This window comes from Pleurodeles waltl, chromosome 1_2 (genome assembly GCF_031143425.1).
Source record: "Pleurodeles waltl isolate 20211129_DDA chromosome 1_2, aPleWal1.hap1.20221129, whole genome shotgun sequence".
Classification (NCBI taxonomy): domain Eukaryota; kingdom Metazoa; phylum Chordata; class Amphibia; order Caudata; family Salamandridae; genus Pleurodeles; species Pleurodeles waltl.
Genome location: NC_090437.1, coordinates 336,711,329 through 336,736,841, shown reverse-complemented (window position 1 = coordinate 336,736,841; position 25,513 = coordinate 336,711,329). Strand labels below are relative to the sequence as shown.

General features: G+C 42.7%; 1 protein-coding gene across 2 annotated transcripts in view; it reads left to right on the top strand.

Moving 5' to 3' along the window:
- The first annotated feature begins 4,634 nt into the window (after positions 1-4,634).
- DENND4C (DENN domain containing 4C) overlaps positions 4,635-25,513 on the top strand; it is a 1,359,979-nt gene continuing 1,339,100 nt past the window's right edge. For both annotated transcript variants that reach the window (XM_069239287.1, XM_069239298.1), the window contains exon 1: positions 4,635-4,774. The gene's annotated coding sequence lies outside the window, so the exon portion shown is untranslated. The remainder of the gene's footprint in view (positions 4,775-25,513) is intronic.

The following is a 25,513-nucleotide window of genomic DNA, read 5'->3' as shown; positions in this document are numbered from 1 at the left end:
CCAACGTTATAGAGAATTACAGATCACCCCCACCAATCACAATACATCCATCCTACTGAGAACGACTGGGAATCAAGGCAGGTCCTTCTAACCCCACAATATATATCACGGGGCCAACAAGATAGCTTGAATAGGGGTAACATCCTGAGGCTCCTGGTAGAGGTGCCATCAACTCAGAAGATCGTATCTGCAGACCTAATGTCGGTGAAATTCCTCTCCAGTAGCTCTCAAAACGGGCCAGAGCAAACATCAACAACTTGGAGAACAAGGGAAATCGCTACATCAATTATGACTCTAAAAACAGCAATTTTTAACTTGGGACATACTGCTGTCAGAACCATCCAGATTACGCTATCCTCTCCCCCTGCTGTCAAGCACTACAGAAAAATTAAATCAGAAATTGGAGTCAAAGGCCCATGAATCCGTATGGGGCCCGAATTCAGGGGAGTTTAAACAGTGGCAGTTTAACCGCGGGGAACTTAATTCAGGATCTTCCATTGACCCCCCAACTGCATGGAATGGAGTTCAGGATGAACGGAGGTAGATGGCTCACACTTCGAATTTGAGAAGGAATAATTGATCTAGCATTTGCAATGCAGATCAGAGGTTGGCAGTCACCATCATGTCTTGGAACATCGCCGGGGCGAAAACTATCATTACAGACGGGTTCTCAGCAATAACCAGCTACAACTATTCTATAATCATACTGCAAGAAACATGGCTAGTAGACCCGATCCAATTAGGAGGCTACTTACTATACCACATTAGTGCGAAATATTAAACAAAATCGGGCAGGCCAAGCGGTGGTCTAGCCACGTATATCACCACGGCACTTTACGCCACAACAGAGCAGCTGGCATTCTCAAAAAGTGACTTGCAGGCCATTAAAATCAATTTTCGCAGTAATCGACATGTCCCGTTAGTAATTTTTTATGTTTATGCACACCCGCAGAAACATCGGAAAACCTTCCTTTTTGAGAAACTATTGAATAAGGTAGAAGAGATAAGATGCGCCCACCCAATATGGGACATTTTAGTGACAGGTGATTTTAATGCCAACTTAAAACACACTCCGAACCGGACGAGCAACTGGCAGCGGAAAATGCTATATGGTCAGCGCTGCCGGAATTTCCACCAGTACAGAAGAGATTGGATGCAATGGGTAAACAACTGGTAGAGGCACTATGGCATCTGAGCATGAGGGTTCTAAACGGCAGGATCAAAGATGGCGCGCCGCCAAGCTTCACCCATAACAGCACAAAGTCTGCGACCATAATAGATTATACGGCCGTGTCTCTTTCATTGCTAGCTCATGTAAGCAAGTTCAAAATTAAACCTACTCTCCACAGTGACCACTCATATCAACATATAGAGCTGGACTTGAATGCCCCACACGTTCTCCAGCTGCTACTGAACTAGGAACAATTACATCCATGAACTTAAACCGCCTGATTTAGTCGGAGCCCTCATTACCACGGTTGTGTGAAAATATAAAAACTCTGTTTCAGTCGACAAAGTGCCAGGACTTGCCAGGTGTGGAAGTATGGGCCGTCTTTCCACTTTTGTTACCTTCACTTGGCTCTGCCAGGCGTCAATCTCCAAATTATAATCAGGTGATGCTGTCAAGCCTATCAGTAAAAATCCCAAAATTAGGAAAGGAACTGAGGCACAAGCTCAGACTAATAAAAGACGGACCTATCATGTGCCCAAATAAAGGCTCTTCAAAAAAAATTATAAAAATCAGTATGGTATGAACGCACTACGAAGGAGGATAACTTCTGGCTTAAAGTACTTCACAACTCAAGAAAGGCCAATTCTAGGGCCTTTAGGGCAACAGAGTAATGAACTGTTCATCAATTCCCGAGGACAAACGGGTGGACTAACTGGCCGACATATTTTTCAAACCGCTCTCATCTGAAGTAAATCTGCATCTGAAGGACTCTGTAAACCCTAAAGCCGTCTGTCAGAGCGATGCTGGATTCAGTGCCAAGGCAGTCTCCCCAGCAATCAGGAGGGGCTGCAGGGATGGGGCTCCCGGCCCCAATGGTCTTCCACAAGCTATATTTAAGGCCGATCCGGAGTATTGGTCAACCACACTGTCAACCTTATATACTGAAGTTGAACGTAATAGAACCATCCAGACAGTTGGAGAAGTTCCATCATTATTCGAATATGTAAAGGGGGGGTAATAGAACAAACCCAGCCAACTACAGACTGATTGCGTTAATCAACAGTGAGGCCAAATATTTCGCCACCTTAATTTTGGACGACCTGCTCAATTGGTCTAACTCAAATAACCTTGTTCCCCTGAAGCAAACTGGTTTCCGGAAGGGTTATGGCACAGTGATTAATATTATCATGTGAAGTGACATCGCCGACAAAGAAAAATGCTTAAAGAAAAAGTTACATTTATGCTTTGTGGACTGCAAAAGTGCCTTTGATCGGGTAGACAGAGTAACTCTCTGGCGTAAACTGCGAAGTTGGGGCTTGAAAGAACGGATTCTTAGGAGTATCGAAATGCTATATGACAAAACTTGGGTGCAGATCAAGGTAGCAGATGGCTCGAAAATTTCAAGGAGGATACCAACAAATATAGGTTTAAAATAAGGCTGCGTTCTGGCCCCGCACCTCTTGAACCTCTTCATGGCGGACCTCTCCCCAAAGCTGGACGCGACTAACTCACACTTTCCAAGGATGGGAAGTTTGTCTAAATCGCACCTTTCGTATGCTGATGACATTGTTTTATTGAGCCACACGAAAATTGGGCTGCAGCGGCTGGTCAGCACCCTGGGCGACTTTGCAACGACAAACAAATTAGAAATCAACACCACAAAGACTAAACCTATGTCTACAGGATGCCCTTCTAATTTTGTAAACAAAATAAAGTTGAGCGGCATTACCCTTGAAATGAGTCGCTGCTACAAATACTTGGGTTTTACTATAGATAACAAGGCTAACCTTGTGCCGCAAAAGCAGTACATTGCGCAGAAATGTAAAGCCAAAAGGTTAAAAGGGCCTTCGTACAAACCATTACTGTCTGTCATGTCGGCCAAATTCCCCCCAGCTACTACAAAAATTTACAAGCAAGTCTTTAATCTTCCTCATACTGCTTCCCCTGCACAGGTCAGGTTAGAATTTGGCCTCAAACAACAGCAGTTGAACAGGAAAGCTCATACAATAAAGACCTGGTATAAAATAAGCAGAACCACTGCTAGCCCTTCAGCTGTGGCTTTATGGAATTCTGTTAGTAATAATCCACAGTCAGTATACAATAGGAATTTGCAAAATTCCCTGCAAGAGACACAAATGATGCACCTATGGGGCTCGCCCGCCTGCTTTCTTATGCACACTTACACTACCCTGGCACCATCGCAATACCGGATTTCAACTTTTGCAGTTCACATCAAACATCGCCTGCTTGCGCTTCGTTTAGGAGCTCTCCCATCTATAGCGGATCAACCATTGTGGAAGAATGGAGGTAAGACGTCTTGCAGGCTATGCAATGGTGCCAAGGAGGCTATGGTCCACATGATCTGTATTTGCCCGGCCTTAAAAGAAGCACGTCGACAACTGCTAAAACAAGTTTTCAAGAGGAATGGGATAAGTTTATGTCGGCCAGCAGTGATGAAAATGTTTGACTCAACCGATCCGCAATCTACAGACTTGTCAAATTCTTGACGACGCACACCACAAGCGTAAACTTGCTATCTGGAACGCACATTTAATTGATAAGATCGAAGAGTTTTGTATTTTACAAGCGTTCAGTCACTTTTATTAATGTTGTAGTCCGAATCTTTTTGTTTTTCTAATACTATTTTATTATTGATCTTGTTGCTAAGATTTTAATTAATCACGCAAATAAATAAATACAAGATTTCACAACTGATGCATTGACAGAAGCACTAAAATACCAGTCGGGCGGTACACTAATGATGCACGTAATTTTATCATATGTATTTTTAGCTGCGCCATTAATTACACTAGAGGCGCCCTTTTGAAATAACCTCCGTTTTTTCCCATCCCACATAAAGCCCTGATGTAGCAGCAGTAGACCCACTATCATTTAACAAAGGGAAGAGACACTGTCAGTAAATGCTAGAAAATCCACTTATACTGTGCCACTCCGTCTTCACCTGTCCTGAGAGAAAACGACCTGCCCGGCTGCTAGTATCAGCCGGCACCCTACCCCGAAATATACACCTTTCCTTCCACCTGCGCCCCTGCTTCATTTCCCGCCATCTCCTGCTTCTCAGTGCGCCCTACCGCTCGAACATCAGGAGGCAGCAATCTGTCGCCTCTCCCCCACCCAAACACTACACCTGCCTCGCCCGTGACCGGCTGTCCCTGCCCAATCCGTGACTGACTCACCTCAGCCGAGCCCAGCCCGCTTCCCTCTGGGCGGCACCTGACAACTTAGAAGGACAGCTCTGACAAAGGCATGTGCGAATTCCAGAGCCAATCGACACTTCGGATACAAGTATAACGCTCTGGGATTGGCTCTCGTGCCCCAGTGCGCCAACCCTAGGTCACATTACACATTAACAGTGCCTCCTCCTTTCAGAATACACCCAGAATATGTTCAGCAGTGGGATTGGCTGTTTTGCGACTCGGAAGTGGTAAAGTTATGTACAAATGACATCAGCAACGGACGACGGACAGTAGGCACAGTTTGAGGGCTGTTCATCCAAGTTGTGTTCAGGTGGTTGTCTTCCATGGTTGAATACTTTGGACGGTTATGGCTGGCAGCTATTCATATTTAGAATTATAAACTGAGGTAAGGTGGTGGTCAGATCCTCCCAGCTGAGTTTCTGAAAGTAGTTAATTGTTGTTTTTGTTAACACTTTTTACGATACCAAGTAAGCTGTAGAGATGTGGAAGAGTCGAAACACGCAAATCCATGTACCCACAGAGAACGGCAAACGAAGTGCAAAAAAAACGTAAATTACGTACGATTTGTTGCTCTTTTTGTGCGCGCTTTCGATCTTTCCTGTGCACAGCACCCCGGTGGTAAGGTACAGTTATGCCTTTTAGAGGAGAACATGCTTATTGCTTGAGTGTTGCAATTTTGAAGGACGCTGGCAGAACTTTTTGTAGCTTCACAAAAAAGTTCGCTTATAGATATGAATTAGTGTTGGGATGCACAATTGTGTTGCGTTTTCTCCTGGAACATGAAGTGATCTTTTGGAGAGTAAAGGTATTTCTTTCGGAAGGAGTCAAAGTAACCATCAACTTGGTGGGAGGTGCCCCAATTACCTCTGTACACACATTGGGTTACAGACAGTAGTACTTCAGTTGGCCACGCATGATATACTATCTTGCCATTTGTGGCTTCTCTTAGCTCATGGCCCATGAGTCATGGGTACTTACAACATTTCCCCAGAGGCCACAAACTATGGTCTGAGGTGTGCCCGAAGGCTGCATTAATGCCAACACGTAGGGAGTGGGGCTTTGTGGGGGGGTTAATGGCGTAGGGGAAGCGAATCCCATGCCATCAGTGAGTGATGGTGTTAATTTGATGGTCTCTTTCCATACTGCCCTCTAAATTAAAACCCTAGTGTTTAGAAGAGCCATAGATATGGAAATACTGTGTTATTCTGTATCTGAATTGCTATCCCTCTTTCGCACCTTGGGGTAAACCTTTCTGCTTGCCATTGCTACCTAGGGAGAGGCAAGTGTAAAAAGGAAGAAACTTGATTATTGCATTGAAATGAAATAGAATTGCGCAATGTGAAACCAGAAAACCTTTGATCAATCCTGGCTTCCCCACTTGACCCAATTGTTTGATCCTAGGCAACTGCCAAATTTCACTTTGCATCCTTTTCTTTATTAGGACATAGAAGAGCACCTTGAAATGCATGATTTCAGGATATATGCTGTACAAACCTCTTGTGTTTAATTTATAATTATAATGATAGCCTTTATAATAACAACTCTGACCACTCCGAGGGTTCCCCGTAGCAACTGACTTGCCTCTTATTTCATTGTTGGCATTGTTGTCAGGGGGCGAGAAGTAATTAATATTTCTGTACTTTAAAAAAAAAAAAAAATACTTATGAATGCTCTTATCTATTCTGTTGTACTTAGGTGTATAATTCTGCATGTTAATGAATTTGACCTGTACCCCCACCACGTGGTGACCCTAATATTATGACTCAGAGTGTTTTTGGGGGAATATTTCTTTATTTGCCTTTGAATAACCATAATTTTACAATATAAAAAAAAAACAAGACAGTGACAAAACAATGCTGCCTGGACACGTGCAGCAACATCGTAAGGAGCAATTATAGAGATACGTTATGAAGAGAACAGTTCCATAAGTCATAGAAGTTGCGCCAAACATTTTCACAGCTCACTGCCAACCACTGTGAAACAACTGAAATGGCAAACTCTCCCCACCCTGCGTCAGAATTATGTAATATGGTGGTTTGCAGGTTATAAACAGAGTGATGAACTCCATTCTCTCTAGTATAGTCTTTAAAAGTCATGTCCTCAGCCAGTGATCATTCAGTGTGCGGTGTGTATGCACTCCCTCAACAAGCCTGTTCCCCCCTCCCCCCCATGTGCCCATTGCCCTTACACGCCTATGAAGAGCCCTGCTCCCCAAGCATGGCCAGCTTGTGCATCATTATGCCCTATGAGAGAAGGTCTTCTGTTACCTTGTCATCCCGTCTTGTCCTTCTCATATGCTTTTTATCTGCGCCTGCCCATTCCAGTGTGTCTTTTTTTCCAATTTTCCTTTTACGGTTGTCCCACTGAAGCTTAATGCATAGCGATGCCGACATACGAAGACCACTCCATGTCTTGAATAAGTATTTTCAGTTTACAGAGCGCAAGACAAGCTACAAATTAGGAGATAGCTGACATTAAAAGATGGTACCAGGAGACTGGGAAAGATAAGGGGAATAAGCAGGCTGAGGCTGAAGGAAAGTGGTGTTCTTGAGAGAGACCAGTAGTGAAGGGCTTTAAACCGTAAGTTGTTGCTTCAGTAGACATTTTCAGCTGTTTCTGAAAGAGAAGAACGGAAATGGTCTGCCTGATTCGAATTTAGCATTCAAGATTCTGGGTGCATAGAAGAAGACTTGTTCATTTTTTTTTTCCAGCTTCTTGCTGTTATCTATTTTCAGCCTGGAGATGGTGCCGCAGCATGTAGCCTTTGTTCTGCTTACTGATTTTATTTTGGTTTCGATATATGATGTGGTGTTGGTGTATAATAGATCGCTTTGTAGATGATGCAGGCTGCTTTGAATGTGATACATCCATGCACGATGGATTCAGTGTAGTTATTTGAGTGATTCAGGTACTTTGTAAATTTGCAAACATCTGAAATGAGAGCTGCTGATACACGGAGGATGCTTTTAGCTACCTTGAAGAGCTGGGACCAGTGTATACAGGGAGTGCAGAATTATTAGGCAAGTTGTATTTTTGAGGATTAATGTTATTATTGAACAACAACCATGTTCTCAATGAACCCAAAAAACTCATTAATATCAAAGCTGAATATTTTTGGAAGTAGTTTTTAGTTTGTTTTTAGTTTTAGCTATGTTAGGGGGATATCTGTGTGTGCAGGTGACTATTACTGTGAATAATTATTAGGCAACTTAACAAAAAAAAAATATATACCCATTTCAATTATTTATTATTACCAGTGAAACCAATATAACATCTCAACATTCACAAATATACATTTCTGACATTCAAAAACAAATCAGTGACCAATATAGCCACCTTTCTTTGCAAGGACACTCAAAAGCCTGCCATCCATGGATTCTGTCAGTGTTTTGATCTGTTCACCATCAACATTGCGTGCAGCAGCAACCACAGCCTCCCAGACACTGTTCAGAGAGGTGTACTGTTTTCCCTCCTTGTAAATCTCACATTTGATGATGGACCACAGGTTCTCAATGGGGTTCAGATCAGGTGAACAAGGAGGCCATGTCATTAGATTTCCTTCTTTTATACCCTTTCTTGCCAGCCACGCTGTGGAGTACTTGGACGCGTGTGATGGAGCATTGTCCTGCATGAAAATCATGTTTTTCTTGAAGGATGCAGACTTCTTCCTGTACCACTGCTTGAAGAAGGTGTCTTCCAGGAACTGGCAGTAGGACTGGGAGTTGAGCTTGACTCCATCCTCAACCCGAAAAGGCCCCACAAGCTCATCTTTGATGATACCAGCCCAAACCAGTACTCCACCTCCACCTTGCTGGCGTCTGAGTCGGACTGGAGCTCTCTGCCCTTTACCAATCCAGCCACGGGCCCATCCATCTGGCCCATCAAGACTCACTCTCATTTCATCAGTCCATAAAACCTTAGAAAAATCAGTCTTGAGATATTTATTGGCCCAGTCTTGACGTTTCAGCTTGTGTGTCTTGTTCAGTGGTGGTCGTCTTTCAGCCTTTCTTACCTTGGCCATGTCTCTGAGTATTGCACACCTTGTGCTTTTGGGCACTCCAGTGATGTTGCAGCTCTGAAATATGGCCAAACTGGTGGCAAGTGGCATCGTGGCAGCTGCACGCTTGACTTTTCTCAGTTCATGGGCAGTTATTTTGCGCCTTGGTTTTTCCACACGCTTCTTGCGACCCTGTTGACTATTTTGAATGAAACGCTTGATTGTTCGATGATCACGCTTCAGAAGCTTTGCAATTTTAAGAGTGCTGCATCCCTCTGCAAGATATCTCACTATTTTTGACTTTTCTGAGCCTGTCAAGTCCTTCTTTTGACCCATTTTGCCAAAGGAAAGGAAGTTGCCTAATAATTATGCACACCTGATATAGGGTGTTGATGTCATTAGACCACACCCCTTCTCATTACAGAGATGCACATCACCTAATATGCTTAATTGTTAGTAGGCTTTCGAGCCTATACAGCTTGGAGTAAGACAACATGCATAAAGAGGATGATGTGGTCAAAATACTCATTTGCCTAATAATTCTGCACTCCCTGTATATCTATCTCCTCCCTCTCTCTCTCCTTCCGCCCCACATGTACAGGTGTGTCCCAACCTAAGGCTACATACTGGATCCTGCCCGAGTCCTTTGAGGGTGTTGGCTTGAACTTCTACCGGGCATAGCCAGCTCGGGTAACACCTTCAGGGTGTTAAATACCAGTCTCCGGAGGAAGTCGTATACTTTAGAGCATGGGTACTCGCAAACATTTTCCCAGGGGCCAAAAGTTTGGTCTCTGTTGTGCCTGGGGGCCGCATTGATGCCAGGGCAGTGGCGGTTGGGTGGGGTGTAGTGGCTGGGGGGGATTGGTGGCAAGATAGGTGTAGAAGAAGCAAAGAATATACATCTAGTGGCTGAAATACACAATAGGAAACCAGAAAACCTGGAATTAATCCATACTTGCCCACTTTTCCAAATTGTGTGATCCGAGGCAATTTTTTAATCATTCATTCATTCATTTAACTTTATTTCGGTAAGTAAAAACCTACCATAAAAGTACAATACAAGCATCATAAATTTTGGATTTTTGAAATTGGTAAAACACAAAAAAATATAAGCACAGTAAAAATATAAAAGAGATAATAAAAAGTTAAAATTCAAACAGAATGATCACTATATATATCTCCTACATTTAGGGTATACCACACAACAAGGACCCTATTTCCTATGGCTATGGGTGTTCAATGATGCAATAAAACAGTGTCTTGGTATTAAAAGTTAAATACTAAAATCAGACATCAAAAGGTCAATTAAAGTACATACATAGATCTAAAAATTAGCCACCCAGTCTTATTCTTTAAAGTTGCTAGTCTGAGGCGCCAGATTGATTAGAGGAATTTTGCCACTGGTAAAACTACCTCAGCAGATGGATCAGATTTAAAGATTCTCTCAGCATACAAGTGAGACCTGGCGCCTATAGATTTGCAGAGCGGGATAATCCAACAAACTCTTTGTTTGTGATATCCATGACAATAAAAGAGAACATGTGAAATAGACTCTTCACGTTGGCAGCCCATCGGGCAGAGCTTAGAACTATTAATGGAACAATGCCAATTGTACGTTAGGGAACGCAAAGGGAGGGACCCTATTCTGAATCTAACAAAAAGAGCTCGCTCAAATGGAGATAATGCTATATCCATGTAAGGCTCAAATTCATAGTGGCATTTGAGTAATAAATAATTATCAGACATTGACAGCGGAACAATCTTAGTAAATTGCACAATCTGAGCGTTGTGCCAAAAAGCATCCTTCAGTAGCTGCACAGCATTTTTAGTACTAGAAGAAGGGTCCAATTAATAGGACCCAAAACCTAGATGGAATAAGGATTCTTTGACATAAGTACACCATTTCGTTTTACTGATCGTGTTACTGCCCACCAATTTGAGAAGCCCACAACGAAATGGAGAAAGGGCATCTGTTATCCAGAGCCGGATCCAATATAGCAAGGGCCTTAAAGCAGCAATCTGCGAAATAGAAAAAAGATTTAGATCCATACGGATGGGTAGAGAAGGAGTGCTAGAAGGAACTTTTAACAATGATTTCAAAAATTTATTTTCCGCCCTTTCCAAATCCACCAGGTTACAATGGCCCCAAAGTTCAGCACCATATAAGGCCCCCCCGCAGGCTTGGAATTTATATATTTCAAGGGCGGGAGACATTGCATACTTGGGAGAGCTAGAAGCAAATCTTACAATGCCACCCGCCCTTTGCTTCAAGCACAATAAGGATTTCTGGCAGTGTGCATGCCAAAGGTGTGAGTCTTCCAGTTTGATACCTAAATAGTCAAAAGGGCCCACTCTTTCCAAGGGAGTACCATCTAGGTATACTGGTCTCTTCATTTTGCACCTACTGTCCCCAAAGACAATATACTTTGTTTTTGCTGAGTTGATTTCCAACCCATGGTCTTTGCAAAACTCCAAAAATCGTGATAGCAATCTGGAAAGGCCCACGGCAGTTCGCGAGAGTAACAGGGTGTCATCTGCGAACAGTAGACGGGGGAACTTATGGCCACCCAAATTCGGGGCATCCCCATAACAATCTAAGAGGTATGGGATGCAAGCGTTAATAAACAATAGGAATAGGGTGGGCGCAAGGACGCACCCCTGCCTCACACCTCGCGTTGTAGGAAAAGCTGGGGTCAAGTCACCAGCCGAAACCCAGCGCACTCTGGCGTAATTGTCAGAGTAAAGATCTTGGATAACATTAATCAAAGAACCCGGAACTCCAATGTTGCTCAAGACCTCCCAGAGCTTAGCACGCGGGACAAGGTCAAATGCAGATTTCAAATCGACAAAGGCCGCAAATAAATGGCCTTTGTCTGCGTCTACGGTCTTCCACTTGATGGTAGTAAATCGGAAGACCTGATCGATGGTACTGACCTTGTCCCGGAAACCAGCCTGGAGATGGCTTAAAACCTGATTTTTTGTTATCCAGAGTTTTAATCTGGATAACAACTGGAAAGAGAATATTTTTTGCAGGTTATCTAATAGACTAATCGGTCTGTAGTTCCCAGGGGAGCTCTTATCTCCTTTTTTGTGTATGGGGACGATAATAGCCACCTTCCACGTATCTGGGTAAGAACGAGTTATCAGAACAATATTTGATAGCCTATTAATGTACCGGGTCCAAACAGATAAATCTGATTTGAGAAGAAAAAACCACGGCACATCCCAGGATCAAGGTGAGAACACTTTATTCCTTAGTGTTACATCAGGGTGAAAATCCTCTGATATCATGAAATGCACTGGATACGTAGTATGGAAGCACTGTACACATTTTTCATGTTTGTGAAAAAACAGCCGACACGTGTTTCGTCATCCTTGACTTTTTCAAGGTTGTAAGTATATACAAAAAGGATGTATCAGTCACAAAACTTAATAATGCATCGAAGTCAGAATGGATTTTAGAAAGTGAGAAATCATTGAAAGAAGTGAATAGAAATGAGAAGCCCAGTTAATTTAGAGTACGAGTGAGGAGGATGCCACCATCTATCAATGTGTTGGTTGACTAGTAACAGGGCAGTGGGTGGCAGGACGGGAAAGAGCATGCTGGTGCTCATGTGCACAGGAGAAATAGCAGGACACAGAAAGACCATGCAGAAAAGCCCATTAGTGCCTACAAAAGACACAATGTTCCAAACGATTAATGATCTTAACCGGCGCGATACAGTGGATAAAAGAGAAAAGAAGAAAAATGTGCAGCTAAAAATGGTACGTTTGGGTGGGAAAATATAAGGGCATACCTTGTAGTATATGAACTAAATGGTTAATCTTGATAAAATTCCAAGGACACCTTGAAGGTAAGAATGCCTACCTTAGTTATTCTCCGCTTAATCCGCTGACGAGGGCAAACTGTGTTTATTTCCTCTCGTCCACTGCGCTTGCGTCCCTGTTAAATTTGTTTAACTATTTAGTCTCCAATTTGTTAAATTGTTTTCGTCTCCGCTCCTAAGGACGGCTGGACGCCACGGCATCCCGCCGCTCGGTCGCACTCTGTATTATCTCACAGAGCGTTCTCAAGGAGACTTTTCCAGATCTATTTGCATCCCTAAATGACTTTTAAGTAAGGAAAATTGTCCCTGTGACCTTATACTTATATTGACTTTGCACTCCGCTTGATATATATTTTTCGAGTTTACCTCAATAAGAATTCCTGCCTAGTTTTTTCTCCGCCAAATCCGCGGACGAGGTTAAATGATTTTTTTAAGTTCCTTTAGTCCCCAGCGTGTACGTCCGTTTTGAATTGTTTTAATTAAATCACTCCTTTTTCGCTCCTAACAGGCGGCCGGACGCCAGCAGTTTCCCCGCTCTTTCACACTTTGTATTATTATACAGAGCGTTCTCGTGGAGGCCTTCTCAGGTCTATTTCATCCCCAACGGCTTGTGAACACTGGAATTTGTCCTTGTGACCTTATATTATATTGCTCTTCGCCTGGTGTTTCTCTAGCTCACTATATATATATATATATATACTGGAAGATGCAGGATCACAAGAAAACAGCCAGCCAGGGCAAAAATCTGGATCCCAAAGGATACAAAGAGCCACAAGAAAATGTAATATCCAAGAAAGAAGTGACTCAAACAGATGATTGTTCTTTAATGAGATCATCTGTTTGAGTCACTTCTTTCTTGGATGGATATATATATATATATATATATATATATATATATTTCACCCTTCTTCCTCCTTTTCAGACTTACCATGGTCTCTGGAATCGAATCACATCTATACCACCACTTGTACACTTTGTTGTACAGTTCAGGATCCTTGGAATTTTATCAAGATTAACCATTTAGTTCATATACTACAAGGTATGCCCTTATATTTTCCCACCCAAACGTACCATTTTTAGCTGCACATTTTTCTTCTTCTTTCTTTTATCCACTGTATCGCGCCGGTTAAGATCATTAATCGTTTGGAACATTGTGTCTTTTGTAGGCACTAATGGGCTTTTCTGCATAGTCTTTCTGTGTCCTGCTATTTCTCCTGTGCACATGAGCACCAGCATGCTCTTTCCCGTCCTGCCACCCACTGCCCTGTTACTAGTCAACCAACACATTGATAGATGCTGGCATCCTCCTCACTCGTACTCTAAATTAACTGGGCTTCTCGTTTCTATTCACTTCTTTCAATGATTTCTCACTTTCTAAAATCCATTCTGACTTCGATGCATTATTAAGTTTTGTGACTGATACATCCTTTTTGTATATACTTACAGCCTTGAAAAAGTCAAGGATGACGAAACACGTGTCAGCTGTTTTTTCACAAACATGAAAAATTTGTACAGTGCTTCAATACTACGTATCCAGTGCATTTCATGATATCAGAGGATTTTCACCCTGATGTAACACTAAGGAATAAAGTGTTCTCACCTTGATCCTGGGATGTGCCGTAGTTTTTTCTTCTCATACATGGACTGTGATCTTTGAGGTGACAGCTTACCGCACCCTGTGGCTGGGTGTACTACCATTTGAGCACTCCCGTCTGTCTAATTAGACACACCATCATGAACTTTTAATATTCAGGACAATAGAAACCTTGGAAGTGCGCACCATCTATACACAGCCACAGATAAATCTGATTTATACAGGTCCGATGGGACACTGTCTAAGCCAGGAGCCTTCCCTGTTCTTTGAGCACGGATTGCCGTCTCAGTTTCTTTTAGGGTAAAGGGTGGGATAGGGGAAAAGCACAGTGAAGAATCAATAGGAGAGTTGTTTGGATTGGGGCAAAATCCATAAAGTTCCCGAAAATGGGAAAGCCAGGATTCTGCATCAATGTGACATTCAGGAGTAGATGAAAGGGCGGGGTCTCTACGTGAGACCAGGGTCCAAAAAAGTTTAAGGTCACAGGCACTAGCTGCCTCCAGCAGACGCTCCCACAATTTTTCTTCATATTTAAGTTTAGATGACTTACAAGTAGAAGCATAGTTCCTTCTTGCATGTATGATAGCATCCCGGCTCCTTAGCTTTAGAGCTTTGGACAAGAGGCTCTTAGCCTCCCGACACTCCTTATCAAACCACTTACAATTGGACAAGGAGGAATTGTTTTGGGTTGAGGGGGGGTTAGTAAAAAGCTCCTTGAGATCCATAAAAAGAGTCGCATGAGAGGACATAACTTCTGAGGGAGATAAGACAATAGAGTCATCGAAAAGCTGGTGGCGAGAGACTACGTCATAAAGTTTAACATTAAGCAGGTTGGATTTAAAAAACGAGGACCATCTCACCACACGCCTATTGCTGGATAATTCCAGCCAATCATTAGGAGCATCCAGAACATAAGGTGGAGTGAGCCCTAAAAAAAGAGTTGCATTGTATTCAATTTGTAAGGGGGCATGGTCGCTAGTGTACCGAGAACCAACCTCAACATTGATTATAAAATGCCAGACTCGCAGATCAAAAATAACGTAATCCAGAGTGCTACTATAGTGGCCTCTATAGAAGGTGGGTCTAGAATTGTCATTTAAAATACGGTAATTTCCAAAACGCAGGCCATAAGTTACTACAAGGTCTATTATCTGCATGACCCTACGGGGAGGAGTACATGACACTGGCTGGATTAAAAGTGGGGGAAGATTCCATACTTCATCTTCGGCCTGGATGGACTCGACAAAAGCTGAATCGAATTCAATTTGGGCATTGAGGTCACCTATAGCAATAATAACACAATATTTAGAGTGAAGATCGGATACAAATTTGTGCAACAGATGAATAGTACCAGACTGGCGGTTAGATGGACCTGGCCTATTATAAATATTAATACATAACACCAGAGTGCCTGTGATAGGCCATATTGCTATTGCAAGGATGTCACAAGAGTCAATAGTGATTTCCTTTACCCTGCCCACTTCAGTCAACTTGACCCACGTACATAAATCCCCAATCGCCCTTCCCCTGGTGGACGGAGTCGCCTTTTTAGTGAAGCATCAATAGCCTTGCCTATGCGCACAATCCATAGCCCAAGTTTCCTGAAACATACATATGGAAAAAGATTCAACATAAGCCCCCCAGTCCGGATCAGATAATTTGCTCTTGATGCCAGCCACATTCCAAGACAATATTTTTCCTTTTTGTAATGCTACAAGCTGACATACAAGAGTCGGCATTGAGAGCAGAATTGGAAGACCCATTAGTGGAGCAGGGTAAAGCCCTTATAGTATTGTCACCCAAACCGAGTGAAGATCTTGTAAGTGTCGTTGCCCAGACATGTGGAACATTATGTTTGCAAGAATTAGAATGGCATAGTCAATCCACATCAGATGTATCCCCTGAGGTGACAGGGTCTTGTATGAAGGTACCTTTGTTGTTGCAAACCAAAGCAGCCCCGTCGCCTGGAAAGGGCAACAAGCCAGGGGGGACAGTTGAAACGGAGACATTTCGAGGAATTGGGTTGGCTCCGGGTGGACGCAAGAACGTGCTCTTGTGACCCATAGCAGGCAAACTTTCACAAAAAAAAAATGTCAGAGTCAGATCTTGATAAATTACGAGCTTCCATCTGCATGATCCCTTTAACTATAGCGGGGCTGGCAAGATGAAGTTTGATAATGTACCGCCCACCAGGGCCTCGCACACGAGAAGCAAAGGCAATGTCCGCGTGGATGATAGTGTGGCGAATCCAATACGACACCTTCTTTATAAGAGAAGAGGTGTTTTCCCTCGTGTGAGATGGAAGTCGAGGGACGTTACACATGTCGATGCAGTTTCGGTTGGGGGCATGAGTAAAATGGGCCACAGATTGGCCCGGATTAAGAGGAAAGAATGGCGAATTCGCTTGAGCAGAAGTCAAATGATTTCCATGATGATGACTATAACTGGAACCCTTGACCGTTTCCCTTGGCAGTGGGGAATCAACTGGCAGAGCAACAGGAGCCAATGGCAGAGAAGCTTGTGCAGTGACTGAATTTGCGATAAGCTGAGGAGTTAGGTCAGGTTTTTTGAGTAATTTGAGGACCTCAAATAAGAGACTCTTCAATTCCCCGACTTCACGCTTTAGACTAGATACCAGAGCTAAGACATCCTCACTAGAAGGATCAAAAATGGGTTTAAAAGGCACAGGCACAGGAAGCGAAGGCTGTATGGCACTTGCTAATTCTGGTTGATCCAGGACCGAAAACCGATTTGTGCATAAAATCCCATTGACAATGGGAACAGAACGGATTACGTCCAAATTAGAACTAGTGCCAGGCGAAAGCGAGGAATTAGCCAGACCAGTCAAGCTGGGAGGGGCGGCAACCTGGACTAAAGTTTTCTGAGGCTGAATGTCAGTAGGTTTAGTGGAGCTAATCGTAAGAAATGGAAGTAAGGATCCTGATTTCAGTTTCTTACAGGCGTTGCCCTCTTTTTCCTTGAGGATGAATTCCACTTCCTCAATTAAGTTATCAATTTCTCTAGAAACGCAATTGGAGTGGAATTGCGTTGCTCTGCTAGATTTAGAGCTTTTGGATTTGGCAGTAGCCAGGTCAGGACTAGAACGAACCTTGCGCTTTCCCATGCTGAATGGAGAATGGGGAAGAGAAAAAAGAAGGAAACTTACTCAGCACCGCAGGTCACCGCTGGGCAACGCAGCACAAAAGCTGAAAGATTAAGGGGTATGGCCCAGCCCAGCCTCTTCCGGGCGCTGACGGGCGAAGGACGGGCCTGCCCTTGGCCCGGGCTTTGCCCACGCGCGTCCCGCGACGGCACCGGCAATGTGCGACCCGCGACGGCAGGAGCGCGATGAGGATTTTAAAGGGCTTCTGCCCTGTAGCGAGTGGCTCCTCCCCAGGCACCGGCAATGCGCGACCCGCGACGGCGGGAGCGCAATGAGGATTTTAAAGGGCTCCTGCCCTGTAGCGAGTGGCTCCGCCCCCAGGCACCAGCAATGCGCGACCAGTACTGTCAATGACCTGTTAAAGTACACTATACTTTGAAAGTAGGGTGATGAATGTCAATGAGCCGTCGTCTGAGCTAAAGCAGTTGAAACCCACTCCAACCATGCAGCCTCATGTCCTGTCCAACAGGAATTGACAACAAACTGGAGGGATGTGATGGCCACATTGCATTAACTTCTTTGTTTCATGGTCGTCAGGAACTTCTCCAGTTCCAGGAGGCCCCTGGATGGTTTGCTGCTGGGACTTTGGACGTCAGCCACAGAAAAGTGGACCGCGCCCAGAACCGCCCCTTTGCTCCAAATCGTTGCTGGCAGTAACGAGGTGTATGTACGGCTGTCACCACCCGGATCTACCTTTCCTACCAGACTCCTAAATGATGCACCTTCGGTCCCTTTTCAACAAATTCCTACACGCTCCAAACTACGAGGGAATCTCTTTCCCTCCTTTCTCTGCATTATCACATTTAACAGGACCTCGAAATATATGATTCATGGTGTGTGCTGCACATAACCTGCTTCTATGTTTGATTTAATAAACTATAATTTGGTTCACTTATGATAGGAACACAGGCCACCCATAAAGTGCACATACCAAGTTACTTGCCTCTTTAATTTACTATTAGTGGTGTTCTCAGGGTAAGGGGAAGAATTAATGTTTCCAAATTTATGTTTGAAAACTATAACTTTTAAATGAATACATCTCAATGCACTGATAAAATAAATTGTAGTAAGGCGAAAAGGTTCTGCATGTTAACTAAATACACTTTTGTAATTTTGAAGAGACTGTCTTAGCTTTACACTTATGCTGCAAGATGTCTTTAAAAATGAACGTGTTTCTAAAGTTAGGTGCAGGAGTCCCTAGTTACTTCCTTTCTTTAACACCAATTAAGTTTGAACTAAATGATTGTGTGTCTATTTAATATTTTTATTGTTAGTGCGGTCGAGCAAACAGCTGCCCAGTGCTCCTGTTGCCTAAGGGGCCGCATGTAAAGGTCAGAGGGGCCGCCTGAGGCCCGCGGGCCGTACTTTGAGTATCCATGCTTTAGTGGCTCCCGAGCGTGGACTTTATCCCAACTCTCTAGAGAGCCTGACTCGGGCAGACTTCTAGGACACTGGGCTGCCCGCGTAGTTCTTCAAGACTCCTTCCTGCAATCGTTTATTCTGCAGGCTTGGTAGGGTGTTGTTTTCGCAGAGTAATCAATGTTTAAATTGTTCAGCAGCAGAAAGTCAGATCACTACATAACAGGGAATTGTTTTAGTACTTGCACATTAATTGTGGGAGTTGGATTTGCTTTTATAATGTACACTTCATCAGATTCTTTCATTTGTTTAAATTGACAGTTGATGTGCAATTTGTTTTGCATTACGCTTATGGTAACTGCATATTTTGGTTATCTGAGCAGAAAGCATATCGGTAGTCTAATATATGGAGCTGGCTAACATTTTGTTTTGTACCATGCTCTGAAGACAACCGCCAAGCATCCTTTATGTTTTCTAAATGTTACCTTGGTATCCTTTACAATTACCTAGTAAAATGTTTTGTTATGAGTCAAGCTAGGTGACGTTTATAATCAAGTTGTAAATAATTTCCAGTTGCTTAGACAACACCTTTTGTCTTTTGCCATTGGTGATGTCAAAATAGTCAAGTAAATATATTTGGAAAGTTTTGGATCTGCAGCCTACGCTTTCCAGGTTGTAGGCTTACTTAAATGCTCAACAGGTCAGCTAAGCAATTCATTAAAGATCCACACCCGAAGGAAGCGTGGTTAGTGTAGATATGTTTATTTCTGAACTTACAAGTTTCATGCGGTGGAGCACTGGCATAGGTAGAAAGGAAAAGCCTTGAAAGAACAATTGTTTTTTAATAATGTTAATCAGATTCATCCTTGTTGGAGATCATTTAAACTAGTAAAAGTGCTCGTACCCTATGCAGTTTTTTTATTTCCAAACTCTGTGTGCATAAATGATAATTATGTTGAGGAGGTAGGATGGCCAAGTACCGGACGATATGGTGTCCAGCTAAAGAGAAGAGAAAACCTTTCTATCTTCAGCTGGCAAAAACTGCAAAGTAGAGGAGCATTCTTCATACAGATAATAGGATGTCAAGAGAATAGAACCAAGCTCTGAAGAGCCAGCTTTAAGTATATGAGGAACATAACCAACCAATAGAACAAAATGTATTTTCGGCATTCATTAACTTATTAATTAGAATTCAGCACCTCCCCGCCATCCTTTTAGTTTAATCAGTGATGGGTAGGTGCCTAATGTTTTGGCATCTTCTTGGATAATAGGGTGGTCTATGTTGGGTGCAGGACAACAGATTTTGTGGTTTAAGCAGGACTCTAGTTACTGTAAGAGCCTGAGTTGCAGTAGTTGCGCATCTCATTGGAGGGCAATAACTGGATCTGCTTGTGAAGGGTGCAGTTGGCCACATTGGTGTCTTATTGCTGCAATGCTTCTGCCCATGAATTTATTATTTGAAAACAAAGCCAGCTAGACTTGTACATTTCAGTTTGTGTTTTGGCCTTGTATTCATTTTTTTTTACCCTACCCGAGAGCTCCATAAACACAACATAGCTGTAAAATTTGTATCCCCCTCAAGAGATGGCTGGGTGTCTTCCCATGTGTCAGTGAAGTTCTTTAATTTCATGTTCTACAGTGGCCAGCCTTCCAAGGAGTGCTTCGATCCCTTCCAATTTGGCTGCGGCATAATCCTTTATCAATATATGACACTATGCAGTTCAGACGCTTCTTTAGAAGCCGATCTACAGTTCTTCAATTAAAGTAACTATTTCCTCTTACTCCGAGTGTAGTATCGTAGAAGGTCTGTACCTGTAATATTTACATGATAATTGATGCTCATGAGTAGGCATTACCAGTGAGCATAGTCAAATTGTACATAACAGTGCATTATAATTAGGGCTTCCACTTTTATGGTATGTGTGTGTTGACATTTCCATCTGTATTTAGCCATATTTATTTTGGGTTTTGTGAAAATAAGAAGCTGAATATAGTATATTTCCACATGTATTTAACCAATAAATATGCACTCATACTCAAGTGCCTGATAGGGTACAATAGTGTAAACGCCCACAGAAGATCAATCCGTGCACTTACATGACGGCATATCGAAATACGCAAACAACAACCCAATTCAGTTTTTATCTCGTTTTAAAAATAAATACAGACAGCTAAATATTTTTTCTCTCTATGTATTTATCTGGAAAAATCAGTGAAGACGGAAAACAGGGAGCCTTAACTATAATAATTTCCAAGTTGTTTGCGCACAGGGTAATAGCCAAGGCACTGTAAGCAGAAGAAATAGTATATGAATATTTATGCGCAACTATACCAAGACTAGAAATGCAAAGAATGCGTTGTTTCAAATAGTGCTGTAAAGAAAGTTAAGAACCCAATCACAGTCACTAGTTACGTAAGTATATATTGCCATCGGGTGTAGTCACAAAGTATGGGTTAGTTACTGCATCCTCAGGAATAATCATTTTTTCATGCAGGTTCCTTGATCGGTCTGTTTTTAAAGGGACTGGGAGAGTTGAGGGGGTATTAGTTGGGTTAGTCAGCAGAGGGCCCTATGTGTCCTTTGGTCTGTTTTTGGTGGGTAGAGTTGTTGAAAAGGTGTTATCCAGGTCATCTCAATATGCCACATAATTTAGCCATTTTAGAATTGTCGGAGGCCCACCATGCCTGCATACAGGTACATTTCTGCATTTGGCAAGGAGTAGAACCACCACAGTTAATCTTTTTCTGCAATGAGTGATCCTGCCCATGTATACCAGCAGCGCCACCACAGAGGAGAACTTCACTTAGTAGTCAATAGTAATGCTTATAGTTTCAAAGATGGGCGTTCAGAATTGAGATATGATAGAACAGTGCCAAACCAGATGTACAAAATCAGCCATTGGGTCTTAATGACAGCAGCACATGGGGGCGATGCTTCTGTTTTGTAAGATTTTGAAGTCTTGTAGCCCTCCTAGATCATGAAAGTGCTCCCTCCCCGCCGGTCAATAATGCAGGCTCCAATCGATCTTGAGTGTTAAGGAATGAAAGGAACTTCTCCTCTATTCAGGAAATTGTTCATTTAGGGCCACATGTAGCAAGCTTTTTGCACGTCGCAATGCACAAACCTCGTTTTGCGATTCTGTTACCTGGTTACCAAATTGCAAAACGGGTTTGCGACTCGCAATTAGGAAGGGGTGTTCCCTTCCTAACTGCGAGTCGCAGTGCAATGTAGGGTTGGTTTGTGACTGCGAACGCGGTCGCAAACCAATTGCATTTTGCACCATTTTCAAATGGGTGGCAACCCATTCGCAAAAGGGAAGGGGACCCCTTCCCCGTTGTGAATGGCACTGTAAACATTTTTTCAGAGCAGGCAGTGGTCGGACCACTGCTTGCTCAGAAAAAATGAAACGAAAACGTTTCATTTTTCGTTTTTGTAATGCATCTCGTTTTCCTTTAAGGAAAACGGGCTGCATTACAAAAAAAAAAAAAAAAAAAAACTGCTTTATTGAAAAGCAGTCACAGACATGGTGGTCTGCTGTCCGCAGCAGGCCACCATCCATCCCTGTGAGGGCTGCCATTCGCAAGGGGGGTCACAAATTGCGACCCACCTCATGGATATTCATGAGGTGGGCATTTGGGACCCCCTTGCGAATCGCAGATGGTCTCTGGGACACCATCCAACATTCGGATTTGCGATTCGCTGTGGGTCGCAATTCTGAATGTTGGTACATGTGGCCCTTTAGTCTCTTATGGCGAGTACCCTAGATCTGTACTCAGTAGGTGAATATGATCTGTCAAAGTCACATTCAGGGCACAGTGTTTGTTGACATGTACCCACTCTAACTTCCTTCACTCGTAGCCCCCGTCTCTATATGTCACACAGTTGGAAATGTCCCTTGGTGTATTTTATTCTATTTCTGCAAACATGGGATTGTTCATTCATCTATTGTTATTCATTATAAAATTAAATGACCTCCCTATCTTTTTATTTGTGATCCAAGTCTGGGATTGACCCTGCTGCAATGACCGTATTCCGTGTAAAATGTCAATCCATAGTTATTACATAAAAAAACTCACATCATGATGATCTCTTTGAGGTAAAAAAAGAAGTCTTTGCTGCTTTCACTGAAATGCGATAAAAATGTAGAGCCAAGATAGAAACCCATGCAACATAATACTCTAATTTGTGACTATTTGGAATGTAAATGCACAGAAATGATAAAACATGGTGAAGTGTACACCAGACAGACTAATTAGGAAGTGTTTCCCCCGTACTGTCTACACTACCTCTTCTGACATCACCTTTCTCATTCGTGGTTGTAATTCAATCTCATGCTTGCGTCCCTTGTGAGTTCCCCCTTTGTCCCGCTGCCTATATCGTTGCTGACTTCTTTTAGTGGTGCTTGAATACACTCCTTGCCTGTACCACCTGACCCTTTGTCTGTGTTCTGCACCAGTGTGCCTCATCCCTCTTCCAGTGTCTTCTACCCTCACCCCTACACCTATAACAAAGTCTTCACTCTTACCTGTATCTTCCAGGTGCCCCTTTATCTGCTAACAATCCATCCATCTACTGTTTAAAATACAAATGTGCTCATGATAAGCTCTTTTTGAGCTACCTGGGAATAATATGAAGTTGTCTGTGGCTTTTCCGGATGGTCTCTCTAATGCTCTTAATCCATTGTTGGCTGTCATTCACTTCTTTATTAAATCTTGGATGTCCCCGCTTCTGCAGGGCTTATTTTGATTGCTTGAGGCGTTAAGTCACATATGTGTTTTAAATAATGTCATCCATTTGGTAGCTCTCCCAACTTGCCATAGACAAAGAACTATGTAATCCGAAATCTGAAATTGGAGCTGTACAGGTCTTGCTACTGGCTCCACTTGCTGGTATCCATTTGAACGTAGCATTGGACGCTGGCTGCTTCGTAATGTTTCTCATTGCCCTCCAGGTTTGCCAACCTCTCTCACTGGCAGTGTCTAACAGTCCCTATTTGTACTCCTGTTTGTGCTTTCTATTGTTGTCACTGGCTATCCCTGGAGCCCTTCACTGCCCAACGTTCCATTAATGCCTATGACTGACTGTCTACTGCAGGTCTGTCATAGCCATCTCACTCTCCAGCCACTGCTACGAACTGTCTCTGTCTGCCACCTGCTCACAATCCCTCTAACCAGCTGTCTGTCGGCCCTTACAATTCACAGTCCCTGTTAGTAGCTAAACTTGCCTAACCTCTTTTCCGGTATTTCTTAGTTAACTCTGCTATCCTCTGGCTGTGTTGTCTGACCTACCATTATTTAAAAAAAAACAAAAAAACCTTTGCTTGTTTTTAAACAGTGATTTGTATAACTTGTAGTTATTTATGAATTGTATGACTTGGACTTAGATATGTTACATTTTTGGACCTGATGTGTTACTTCATTTCCTCCAAATTCACTGGGAATATAGTGGGAATAGGTTTTTCTCATTTTAGTGATGTAGGGTCATGTGGGGTTTAGTATTTAACTGAGCTTTTATTATAAGCATTGTTTTGAAATGTGCAGTGTAGAATGTGATGTAGAGAGGGAGAGAACCTTGGAGTCAGTTGGTGCTGATCTTCGGGGCCCATCAGACCTAATACTTGCCGTCTGTGCTTACTACAAAAAAAACATTTGGATGCAACATTGATGACTGGAATGTATATCATCACAAATTTGGCCCCAAGCATGGAATTCTGGTGGTCATTATTATTATTATTATTTTTTTTGTATTTCTACTGGAATTGAACTTTGCCTACGTTTTCATAAGGTACTGTTTACGTGTTATTGTGGGGCCCAGGGATTGTGCGTAAAGATATAAGCTTCCCGGCCGTATGCTTCCGCTAGTTTGGCAATTTGCTTAAAGTGATTAAGCGCTTTGGGGTCTGCTTGCACCTGCATCCGTTAGTAAGTGCATTGCTTCAACCTGTGGAATGGCATTGTTTCAGTGCGAGGAGTCTCTGCATGTAGTGGCGTTGATTTAACATTGGAGTGCATGGATTATGCTGAGCAAGCTGCTAGTGAAGTGTGGATGGTCTCGTGTTCAGTGGCAGTAGTTGCTAGAGAGTGCACTGCCAGTGTGCAAGCTTGCACTTATGTGTGGTCACAGCATGTTGACGCTTATCTCCAGTGGCCGGAGCAGCAAAATCAGGCCTATCGCTTTTGGATATTGACGCACATGATGTTGGATGACGGCAATTTTGAGTTGATATGAATTGCATTTCTGCTGCATTTAACAGCGCATAACATCAGTGATATACACACACTATAAGCATTCATCATGGAAGTTTCGTACCTGACTGGAACAGCTTAAGGTGTGTGACGTGTTAGTTTTTGAGTACTGTAACTCTGCATGTGTGCGAATTGGCTAGCATTCCTCATAGTGCCTAGTTTTGTCACAGAACCAAGGGGGATGGGCTGCAACCATCTTCGGTGTACAGTGGAGGCAGTCTGCATGTAAAGCAGTTCGGCAATATGCACTCCAGTTAAGAGCATATCTGTGGTGAAATGGTCACCATTTGATTTTAGCAAAAGTTGTACGTTTACCTAACCTGGTGTTTACATATGTCAACAGCTATTGCCACGCTTTTGTGAAAAGGTCTGATATAAAATCAATATATCAGTTGTGTCAATTTTCTCTTTTGAGTCCTTTGTTTCATTTTCTTTGCAAGGGTGTTCTAATTTTTATTATTACTATATTAGTTAAAATGCAAACTGTTAATCCAGTTAGGCCGTTCTTACTGGAACCTGGTGAGCCACCAGTAAAATGGTGGTTATGGTATAGATCTTTTAATACATACTTTGGTGCAATAGATGGTTTGACATTTAAAGTGGATAGGAAACAAAGTTTACTTTATTACTATCTGGGAATTAAAGGTCAAAGTGTCTTTGACCACTTAGAGTGGACATATTATTAAATTTTATAGTTCAGACACTATTTTCTTTTTTTTTTTTTTTTTTTTTTTTTTTTTTAACCAGGGTCCAATGTCCCAATGAATCAAGTGACTCCTATGTGATGGCTTTAAAATGATTGGCAAGTTTCTGAGAGTTTGAGGGGGTTTACATTGTAGTTGATTCAGGGTCATATAGTATGTAGATGAAATTCAAAGAAAATTCAGAAAAAGTGTTATAATGCAAGAATCCCTCATTGAATGAGGCTATTCATATAG